The following is a 12,525-nucleotide window of genomic DNA, read 5'->3' on the forward strand; positions in this document are numbered from 1 at the left end:
CTTCCCTTTTTGGAAGTTCTTCCTACACTACTGAAAGACCATGCCTTGCCATATCAGCAGCACAAACCCGTCACTCTTCATGGACCAGAGACTGTGAAATGAGTATATAACCATAGGAAATGACTAGCAAAGTAGTCAGCATTGCCAGCTCTAACTCTCCTGACACAGATGCCATGAGCTGTTTTTTGTGGCATGCAGCGAGTAGGAAAGCTTGCACACTCACAAGGACTCCCAAAACAGTTGCCAACCTTCTCTGTGTCTGTAGTTAGAAAGGGATCCGTGCGGCTGCTGCAACTACAGCTGTCCCAAGGAAAGCTGAAAATGGCATATTGCTCTCACCGCACTGAGATGCAAACAGCAGCCTGGCTTGGCAGTGACGTGCCATGGCACCTTCTGCAATGCTGTTCCTTGTGGTGGCTGATTTGAGAAACATCTTTTCACAGGAGCTGCCCAAACTTACCCACAGTGTAAGCCATTCCACAGTACAGGGCCTTGGGCAGCAGCAGGCTGGGCACAGTGCAGTCCTGCAACACAACCAAGAAGCATCTGGCTGCAAAATGACTATTGGGTGCTTTTTTAATTTGTTGCCGTTCACTGGAAGTGTATTCCTTATAGCTAAGCCTCTACTGCCAAGTGCTCAGATTCAGTGCTATAGATCGTGGTATCGCACCCCTAATGAATCAGCTTTGGAAAGAATAGTTTTCCTGTCTACGTTGCTTCCTAGTTATTTACACATTCTTAGTAATGGCTAGGAATCATTCAGTGCTTGAAGTAATTACACTTTTTTTTTCCTCTGGAGCCATTTTCTTAGTAGCTAATGGTAACTACTGATTAATACTACTCCTTATATCTAAAATAATATCAGAATTCTTTTCAATTAATCAAAGAATAGTGTTCCAGGTATCTTTAGGCAGCAGAAGTGTTTGAACTTATCAATAAATAACTGAAGCCACACTTGATAACTTTTTGCTTTTGTATTTTTGGCAGAATTAGCTTCAGTTACTGAGGTAAGAAAACCTTTGGGTTTTTCAAATCAGGAACAAGTGCTCTGCTCTGTCGTATGTAATACAATTTACTCACATCATTGGCCTTATCTTTTTTCCAATTCTCTCTTAGAAGCTGGAGTCTGTAAAACCAGCAATTCACTAAGAAGATTACTACTTTACTCCCTAGTTAAGACAGAATATATATTCTTAAGCCACCTTCCAAATGCAGACTTTCAACTTCCCATGCAGAGAAAAAAAATGTGTACAAATGTATAATCCCAAGTTATGCAAGGAAAGTACAAATACAGGGGTCTCTTAGGAAAACTGGATGGTGCAAATCAAGTGTGGGAAAATGCTAAGAGCTTCAGGTCATGGCTGACATTTAAACTCAACACCTCTGTTTCTGCATTGCTATTACTGGTAGTCAGTGACATAAAACACTGCTTTGCTGTGGGTTTGATATTGAGATAATTTGTACAATGAGCTACTGAATACAGCTGTATTTACAGACTTAAACTCTTTCTGCAGAATATCAATATGGGTACCTAGAAGCAATGTTTCTTTTTAACTAGCAGAGTTACGCTTTTTTGTATGACCTGTGCAAGGGAAGTACTAATATCTGCCTCTTCTCAAGTGTTTTCTATCCCATTATTATTGCCCATGATTCAGGTAACTGAATACCTGAAAACTGACAGCTAAATTTTGGAAGTTAGAAAATTCCAAAAGAAACTAGTGAGATTATTTTCCTCTACAGTTTATTTCTGCTGCAGCAGAGAGGGTCAGAGGTGCTTCGTTCTCGGGCATTGCTTGTGGTCACCTTAATAAGGGGAAAGACCAACATTTGAACTGGATCAGCCCAGGCTCTGTCAGTCCACTGCTCCTGCAAAACAGTCTGGTGGTCTGGTTTATGGACAAATGATGCTATTTAGTTTCCATCCTGTTTTTTAAATATGTTGCTGTAAAACATTTTTCTATCTTTTAGGGAAGGAAAATGAGCTCAACTCTTGATAAATTTGAGGTCTGGAAAAAAGGGAGGCACACTGCAATAAGAGAGAGAAGTTTGAAAATACCCTTTAAAAACACCCAGCATTGTCTTAGAGAATACTTGAGTAATATACATATGGCTGCTAATAAGGCTGTAAATGGCTGCATTACTGCCAATGAAAGACACCATCTGGTAGGTCTGCCTATTAAAACACAGGTTCGTCTGCAACTTTTTAAGTCTGTTTTTTCTTGCTGCGGAAGGTTGATGAATCATTAAGAGAATCATGGCAGTGTTAAAATTATTTATGAAGTTATCAAAATGCCAGTTGTGATAAATTAGATCCTAAACTCAAGCCAAGCCACTCCTAAATTGGGCTTTGACTTTGTCAGACCAACTTTACCCCAACTTTGGTCATCAGCCCTTCACACCATGAAGGGCAGTAAAAGCACGAGTGCAACAAGTCAAGCTCTGATGGCTTCCTTCTTTCAACAGCGAAGGCTGAGGTCTGACCTGGGGCAGTTATTCTGCGCATACATCAGCATGTGATTGCAATATCATCTGTGAAACCTGTTATACCTGAAGGGGGAGATGGGGGGCAAAAAAAGAATACCTTACTTCAAAGGGTATTTTTTACCCCAAGAAACTTCTTTGGCCACTCCACTGTGGGTCGCTACAGAAATATAGCCAAGTTGGGGGGAAGTAGGGTAAGATAACGGATGGACAGGCAGGTAGTTTGTACCTGCACATATTCACCCCATATTTCTATTCACAGAGATTGCAGGCACAAGGTAAGACAATCAAGACATTCAATGCAAACATGCTTGTCCCAAAGGATGGAAGAACCAACAGAAGCACTAGCAAGCAAAAATCCATTTTAAGTAAGAGATTATCGCCTACCTGATTAGCAGCTTCACTGCGCAGTAGCTCTTTGCTGACACTAAAACCATAGCAAACTGCAAATGATACAAGGTTAAAAGACACTTGCACAAATTTCAGCATTAGGCAGGACTGAAGGGAAGCTTGGCTTAGAGCAAAAATAATAGACAACTCTCATTTGAAATGAGACATTTAAATCCACTATTCAAAGAACAAAAAAATGGGTTTTTCTGAAGGTACTAAAAGATACCTCTTTCAATACTTGAAATAATCCATTTATCAGTGATACTAATTGAAAGATATTCTAGTCAGGCAGAGTAAAAAATGTTTGGAAGATAGGAGAGGTTTTTTAAATAGTACTAATACTTTATGAGGTTTGGTTTTGGGGATTTTTAAAGAGACAGAGTTGATTTTGCACACTAACTTCATCAATAAAGCACAGCAGTGGGAAAGCATGCATCACTGTGTTTTCATGTTTGACATTATGCAGGTTACAGTAGGAAAAGCTTCCCCTTGAATGTTTAGTTATATTAACAGTGTTATTTTATATGGTATTTTTGTACTAATGAGCTGCATTTCAATGTCTTTCTCAGGTTGTACAGGACATTTATGTTTAGATGTCAGTTTGCATCTGCTGATTTGTGTTCAGCTGTCAGTAGATTGGTAAAGAGATAGTCCTACAGAGATCTTTAATTACTATGACAAATTCAGGCTTGTTCCAGACAATTTTGACAAAAGCATGAAAAGCTTTAGAGATGATTTATTTTTGAAATGTAGTCAGTCACCAAGGTGCTGTGAGGACGGGGTGCCCCAGCCAGTCCAAGGAACCACCCCTGCAGCCCAGCCCGCTGCCGTCCACCCGTGGGCAATCCCGGCTGCAGGAGCTTCAGCAGCAACCCTGCAAAACCTGCAAAGCACGGCCGGGCATGTGCAAAACACTGCGCCTGGTGATACCCGGCTCCTGCTGATGCCTAGGGGAGCTCACTGAAGAGAGGGCTCATGCACAGACTTCCAAGGATTTAAAGCATAGAGATTCGATACAGCAAAACAGGTAAAGACAGCGGCTCTAACACAGAGGCAGCTGGCATGGGTTTCCTCTAACAGCCAGTACGAGTAAGCCTCTGGCAGTGGAAGACGCTAACTTGCTGTCAACAGCCACAGCTAAAGAGCAAACATGCCAGTCCCGACCACCCTCCGGCACCGGGCGCAGTCGGCAGGTGCTCAGGGGCACCCTCGGCCGCCACGGGGCCCCGGGAAAGAGCCCTTTCCTGTTTTCACAAGACGGCTTGTGCGTTTTGCCGAATTAGTGTCTTTACCTCGCCTTTGATTTCTCCTAGTTTTCATCAGTCTCGGCTAGCCCCATCCCACACTCCAAAGTCTCATTTAATGTAACCGATGGATAAAAAGCATATGCAACTTTTTCACTAAGACTTCTGACTTCACCCTTTTAACCCAAAGAATAACTATAAATAGTTTATAATGTCTGGGATTTCCACAGCCTAAGTGCAGCTATAAATAGTTCTAAACATTTTCCCACTTCATGCTTTTGAAAAGAACATTCTCCACTTCCTTTCTTGGAGAACCCCTGGGAATAACGCTAGATCACAGCTCAGAAAATATGTATATTAGGAGAGTTTAGCAAAACAGAGCTAACGAAGTTGCTAACAGCAGCTCTCAAGCTAATTTCGTGCAAGGACAGGGTCAGGCGGCCTTTGCAACAAGTTCATATTCCTAATTCACCCCAGGACGCTCAAGCCAGCCATTCATGGTATGTCTCTATTCACTCGGCCCATCGGGGTATTTTTGGGGGGTTGTTTGTTTTTGCAAGGAATTCGCTGTTCTCCGAGCCTCACGAGCAATGGCAGGATTTGTTTGTACTTACTTGAAGTACGTGTGCGTTCAGCGTTTGGTATTTTAAACACTGAAGCAGGACGCGTCCCTTCGACTTATTTTTTACGCGTGACTTCAGCCGCCTCCCGGAGACGCCTGCCTGCCTGCCTGCCTGCCTGCCTGCCGGCGCTGAACGGCCGAGCCCCGCGGGCCGGGAAGGGCCGGGAAGGGCCCCTACCAGAAGACGCCGGCTCCGCGGAGGCCCGCCCATGGCGGGTAGGCCCGGGCCGCGCTCCGCGGAGCTGGGCCTCCGCGCTGCCCGCCCGCGCTGCGCGGCGGCGCCCCCTGCTGGGGCGCGGGGCGCGGCGGCAGCTGCCCGCCCGCCCGCCCGGCGGCGGAGCCGCCGCCCCCGCGTCCTGCAAGGCGGGCCCACCGAGAGACGGCGGAAAGGAGCAGGAATTCCCTTTCTGCGAAGAGTAAGGCAGTCTTGAAACGAGCTGGGAAGGGGAAAGCTGGTCAGCCTGCAGCTCGGAGCCCATGGTGCCGAAGGAGTAGAAAATAAGGGGTTGGGGGGGAAGCCTGACCTAATGGCAAATTAATGTCCTTCTGCCATTCTGTCCTTCCTTTCCTCCATGGTGCCTTTTTTATCTTGCCTTAAGGCCCCACAGTCCTTTCACTTAAAGAGCTCTAAAACCTCCGATACCTATTTTACCCTTGGTGTGAAGATATTTGAAGTTGATGATCGGAAAAGACTGGAACTTACCATATAAAGGATGATAAATTATTTGCTCGGGGACAGCAGATCATGCATCTCCTAATGAACAGGTATTTGCAAGAGGCAGCTACAGGGAATGGCTTCACACAAAAAATTTAGGAAGCACAGACCAGTAGAACAGCTCAGTTTAGAGACCCAGGACATTTATTCTGAGTGGCCCAGAAAAACGTTTGTGTGAAAAAAGAAAATCCCATTATATCTTTTCAAAATGTGAAGCGGTTTGTTGAAACCAGTTTATGCATGGCTTACATGTATACAAAAATCTAGATGAGCGGTAATGAAAGACCAGATTCAAAACAAACATTTTTAAATTGGGCCTAGGAACTGGCAGGGATGCTGAGTTCCTAATATTAGATGGCAATGACTTCTGTAAACAAGGAGCATGAGAAGAGAAAGTCCTAACCCCATAGGACTCAGCAACTCGGAGAACCTCCGTAGTGTAAGGTGTAAAGTGGGTGATGGCTAGTGCTAAGAGCACAGTGAAATGGTTTAACACAGATAAAAATCAAGCTGAGATGCCTCCAGGAATTCAAACTTGCTTTCTTTTGATGCTTTAAATCAAAATAGTTTTAAATGTGTATTTATCTTATATACAAAAGGAATGCAGATTGTCTGTGATGTAAGCAAAACCAAGATGCTGATTCCTTAGCAAGAGCCAAAGCTCCCCAAGTATTACTACTGCAGCCTGTTTGCTGATTTGTTACATGGAATGCAAACTCTGCACCCACTTAAATGCTCAAGCACTGAACGAAGTAAGGCTTACTTCAAAAATACCTCCTTTTTTCATTGACTTGATTTTAGTTGGTCCAGATAAAAAAAGTTGTTGAGATAATGGAAAATTCCTCATAACAGAGAAGATCTGACTGTGCCCGGGAACAGAGAGCTCTCTGCATGGCCACTTCTCACAACATTGTTGAAGACTTTGGTAGTTGCATGTTGTGGAGGGGACTGGATATTTTTTTCTTGAATCCATTGCAGACAGAATGTGGGAACATAACAAACTTTTGTATCACAGCTGATCAACCAAAAGAAATCATCCAATCAGTGAGTGCTCTGTAGTCCACTCAAAAACACTCTACTCACCACAGAGTACCTCTATATTAAGCTAACTGTGAGAAAAGAGAAGGAATGGCTCCATGGTTAATGATAAAAGACAAGTCTGATCTCTTGACCAAGGAGAGTAGGTAGTGGCCAGCACGTACTCTCATTCAGGGTATTTTTGAATCAGAATTGAGATGCCTATACCAGCACACCAGTAAAATGATTCTGCTGTTATGACAGTAGGAACACAAGCCCTAAACAAAACTAGAAAAATAACTACAACTTTGATACACAGCACTCCTCCCTCCTTGGAAAGAGCACTGAGAATGCACCAAGCAGTATGTTGCACTTGCAGTTTTGTGGGATAATCCCAGAAATTTCTTTTAAGTAAAAAAAAAAAAAAAAAGGAATTGTTATAGCTTCTGTCTTACTGTCACAAAGTACTCTGTAAGCACTCGTGCTCCTTGGCCTAGTTTCTTTTCCTTCCAATCTTGTTTTTCAAGTGGAACTCCTTTCCTAGTAAGCATTCATCTAAATAGTCATAGTATGAGCCATGGCCTCTGAACTGGCAATTTCATTCATCTCCCTTCTGTGCAGTGTTTTTCTTTTGCATATCCCTATCTCTGAAGGGTATAATGCAATTCACTCTAATGGATTCAACTCAAAATGCTGCTCCCATTTGGCATGGAGCAAGTTCTTGCAGAACCCAAAAGCCAAATGCATGTTTTCCAAACAGAAGTAATATGCTGAGGGGGCTTGGTTCAAGGTTCAAGCCTTAACACTATTCTAGGTAAGCACTATGCAGCTGAATGTGGAAGTGAGCTGAGTTAGGAAAGAGTTAAATGATCAAGCTGAAATGTTATTTAAATATCATGAATTAAAAGCTCCAGCCTAGCTGCAAAGAATAAAAAAGGGCACAAGCTTGGCAATGTTCCTAAGGCAGTAAAAGCAATGTTTAGAGAGAAAGAAATCTTTGTCTGAATGCAAAAAGGAAACTCAAATTGGCAAAATGGAGCAAGGAAAATGTATCTGGGTGATAGCAAACTGACAGAATGCAAATTTCCCTCAATACAAGGAGAATGTCCATGAATTTCAGCATGGCCACTGTCAAAGATCTCATAGGATAGCCAACGTGAAACCCCAGCAATTTCATAGTCTATTTTTAAAACTGCATTTAATTTGTAATTGTTTCTGTCACATCTCACTCTCCTCTGTTTCCCACTCTGAGGGAGGAAGGTCAGTCACTTCTTTCTCACTTGTCTGTGTTATAAGAAATGCTGTCTGAGAACTCAAAGTCTCTCCCGTTGGCACCAATGGGGCTTTTGCTGATGATTTCAGTAAAACGAGAACATGGACACCAGCCTCCCTGGAAAATCTGCAGCAAGTGGAAAGGAACCTAAACCTCTTGCCTCTTCAAAGGAAACCATTAGCCAGAGGAGCGAGATTACACTAAGTTGGTGTGACTGCTGACTGTAGCCAAAAAAGTTGGTCCCACTGCCTCCTCTGCAGGGAACCCAATCCAGCACGGGCACATTGAGATGGATCAGTTTGCTGATTTAGGAACATGATTACCCTTTGTTTCTTGTTTCGATGGGTTAGTTTTCTGTGGAGTCATCTGCTTAATCAAGTTCAACTTGTGGTCGCACAACATCTAAATCCCACCTCAGGGAAGCAGTATGTGAGCACAGGGTTGTGGGGAGGGGGCCCACTCCATATCCAAGTTAGGTATACTGTGAAATTGCCCCATAAGAAAAGTGTGATTAGAAGCCTCAGCGCTAGACTGTGAAGGACGAGGATGAGAGTTTCTACAGGGTGCAATTAATGAGATTACTGAGCATCCCTTCTCCTAAAAGGCAAGCCTGCCATTGAAAACTGGGTGGGGAAAATAATTCAATTTCTTGGAGGTTTGTATTGCTTCAGAGTGCATTCATCCTCCCACCTCACCCTGGCAGTGAGAAAGTCTCCACAAAAGACTGTGGAGGAGAGATGTGTGCTGCCCTGGAGCTCCAAAGCCCTTTAAACCTGTTAGACTAGGTAGATAGGGCAGGGAGGCAAGGTGAGCCCTGTCAGTCAGCGTGGTGACTCCACAAACCCCACGGAAAGGTTGCTCTGTCTGCATTTTTTTCAGTGGGTTTACTCTGCCTGCCATATCCTTGCCACCCAACCCACAGTGTCACTGGCAGGGGAGGACTAATAATAATCGAGCTATAGCAAATGCCATCACTTCCCATAGCCAGGCACTCAAGAGCTTCAACCCAACGGGGGGAGAAAGGGACATTCCTCACCCGGTGTGAATACAGTCAAAACATGTCACAGTACTTCTAATGAAATCCTACTTAAAATGATTGCCTCTGTAGAACTGCCTGTAAGGAAAAACCAAAGAATAACTTGGTGAACATCTAGTTCAATTCACCATTGTCGTCTGTGACCAATGCCAAACATGTCCGAGAAAAGGCCATCACTGACATAAATTCCTGCAATCATATGAACAAGTAGAAATGTCTTCCTGACTGTATCTGAGATTTGGCCAACAATACATTAATAGCCTTTGTAATTTTCTCATAGGTAGTGTAACCACAGAGGCTCTCTACACTGAAATAACTAGGACTTTGGAGATTCCCTAAACAAGTTCCCATGAGAAAAGGGTTTCTGGGTAAGGTTTCAGGACTCTGGTAAATTGCTCAGGCTGGAATATGATGACAATATTCCTTGCAGTGACAGAAAGTAAGAAAACACAAGATAACACTGGAAATTGATCCCTTCAGCTAGAAATGTGATATTACATGATCTGCTAATAGTTGTTTCTTTATATTTTCAAAGCAAAGTTGGATGAATGGTACCTATCTGCTATGCTCGTATTGACTGATGAAACATTTTGGAAATTATCTGCTCATATACCTATATGCTTATTACAAGAGAAGGATGGAAATTTAACTGTATTCAGCACTTTTATAGCCAGTTTTTTTCTTAGGAATCTAACTTTAGTTTTACAGGACTGGGTTCTGTGAAACTAAGGAGTACACTTGCACTGCTGCATGGGAAATGTCTTGTTTTTAATGAGTTGCCAACTTAATGACCTGTGGGATTTCAAAGTTCCTTTTGGTTTTAAAGGAAATGATTAATATATATTCTGTCTTTAATTATGGTGCTATAATTGCGTGAAAGGAATTCCATTCATTCTTTTCTTCATTTAAATGTTTTACATTTGTGAATGTTAGACAACATATTCTCCTAAAAGGTCTGTCTGTAAAAGAGATGTTTAATATTATTCACTTTCAAATGGGAGAGTAACGAGAATAATGGTATTCATCAGTTTTGGGGCAGAATATTTTGATTCTTACTTTAAAAGGAGACACAAGTTCTTTAAATGATTGCTTGACTAAAATAAGGTGGATTTAGATGGAAATAAATGCCTGTCTTCAAATATCTATTAATGCGATACTGTCCCTTATTTTTTACAACAAAAAATAGTTTATGAAACAGGAAATCTCCTGTGTATATTTTTGTTGATACTGTAATTGGCTACTATAGCCCACTAGCAAATGTCCTAGGATAAATTTGGATAAATGGCAGTTATACTTCGGAAAGCAAATCTTAATCTTACTGTTCTGCCTGCATAATCTAAAGATTTTCTAGTTCTGAAAATGATTCCTGACTTCCTTCTCTTGTTTTTGCCCCAAGTAATTGGGAGATTAAGTTTCTGGGTTTTTAAGAGCTTATATATGTGCCACATACAAATCCCATTCCTGTGACTCAGACATTTTGATCCCTTGGTTATCAGCCAGACATTTTTCAACAACTTGTGAATCTCTGGAAATAAACTCTTTGATGTGACTATCCCTTATACCTAAGGAGAGCCTGATTTTGCAAAAAATTGATTTAGAAAAACCTTTTAGTGTGCACAGCACCATGCCACACAGATGCAGAACACCCTTCTCCCACTACCTACTCAGCTTTCCTGTAGCCAGCACCGCACCAGGTGCTCATCACCAGGGATCCCTAATTTGCTTTCCCAGATAGTTTGGCCTCGGGACCAAGACCCACTCCTTGACATGGGTCACAAGGACAACATAGACTTAACTTCCTTTGGCATATGTCTGAAAACTTTGTTTCTTTGGGGTTTTGAGTACTCCCCAGTCCTTTAGAAAACATGTGAAACCTGTATTCACTAATGTAATTCACAGCTTCTCATATGCACCTCTCCCTCCTACCAGAGACAACTGGCTCTTCCCCCAGCAGCACCATCACCAAGAAAGGAACACAGACTAGGAAAGGACTACGTGGGTCATCAAATCCCATTTGGCTGCTATCTCAGGACCATGTTATATAATCCATTTCCAAAGTTATCAAGCTCCATCTTAAAACGACTTAGGCTTTGTTGCCTCTCTACACCTGTTGGGAAGCTCTCATTTCCAAGAGATAAGCTTCTATCATCTAACAGAATTACCTAGTATTAATCCTTCATTGCATCGACTTGCATTTTGCACAATTACATTTAATCCCACTTCCATTTCTCCAGGTCTCATCTACCCTGTTAATCTTCAGTGTTTTGCCTTTACAGAGCTGCATCACGAAAGATGTAAGTTTAAGTTTTACCTGATACACAAGAATTGCATTATTGTTCTGCTGATAAACAGAAAATGCTCTACTTTCCTAGCAAGGTTACAGTGACCTTGCTTGTTAGTTCAGAAAGGAAAATACACACACTCGTTCCATTAAATAAGCGTGCCGGCATCTTCTGCTAGAAGTGATGTGCAAAGTAAAATTGCAATAATATATTGCCACGGGATTATGAAAGAAGTGTTGAGGTGATTTTCACAAATGTAATTCCGTAGCCAAAAAGAATCCCACTATATTAGCCGATATAACCTTATAACCTAATATATTAATGTAAGAAACAGTATGGTTATGAAATACTTAGAAAAAGAACTGGCAAAACAGATAACAGATAAAAACATAAGTAAGGCTAATTTTCTACAGCTTTCCCACAGCCATGTTTCTGGAAACTCTGCCTCTAGCTTAACTGTCAGCCATGTCAAAATGAACAAGACAAGCAACTTAGAAAAACAGGAATGATAACTTTATTTCTCTTTAAGTAGGCCTGTAGCTTTGGTAATAATTTCATTGTGCCCACACGTGAACCAGCACACCCCAGGAGCTAGTCTGATGGGCCATTGCCGTTACTGGCAGATGTTCCTACCTCTTCTGTCCTCACCAAGCTACTCAGCTTTGTGCCATTAAGAAATAACAATAGCACAGACCTACTTTTTGTGGCAAAGTCGTTAGAGAAAACATTTAACAGTATCAGGCTCAAGATCAGTCCTTGAGGAACTCCGCTTTCACACTAGTTCTCTTTTCTCTTTAGCCAGTTCCTCATCTTGCCTACAGTTCTAACGCTAATCTTCAGGTTCTCCACGTTAATTAATAATTTTCCATTTGGCACTATATCAGGTCCTCTACAAAAGGTGACAACTCTACTGCGGTTTTTCGGTTACCTTATTAAAGAAAGAAACCAAGTTTGCCTGGCGTGAAGTACTGCTGCCAATGCAATTTGCATTTTATCCTCTTTTACAGCAACTTTAGTCTCTTTAATATTTTTTTCCATCAAAAATAAAGTCCCGTGAAGTCAGACCGAAAGACTATCCAGAATACCCTTCCTAAATATAGCACCATGTATTGATATAATTGAAACCTTGCAAGCTGCAGAATCAATGTTATCTGTTTTCTTCACGCACACAGCACATTCTGCCTAACCTCAGTAGACCATGAAAGCACTGCTGGTAGATGAGGAGTAATTTAAAAAGTCAATAAATTCCTCCATCAAGCATTTCAAGCAAGCTAATGAGAAATGAATAAATTTTGTATTGCCCAAAGTAGAATTGGATAACTTATTTGCATTTACTCTGGATTATAGTAGTAATCCCTGTTGTACCAGCATGGCAGCTCCCTTCAGGCCCCTGTGGAGTTAAGAACATAATTTCTGCAGTCTGTGATGTTGATTCCCAGCTGTTTCTAACTTCGTTTCTCCAGAG

Source organism: Harpia harpyja, chromosome 15, assembly GCF_026419915.1.
Source record: "Harpia harpyja isolate bHarHar1 chromosome 15, bHarHar1 primary haplotype, whole genome shotgun sequence".
Taxonomy (NCBI): Eukaryota; Metazoa; Chordata; class Aves; order Accipitriformes; family Accipitridae; genus Harpia; species Harpia harpyja.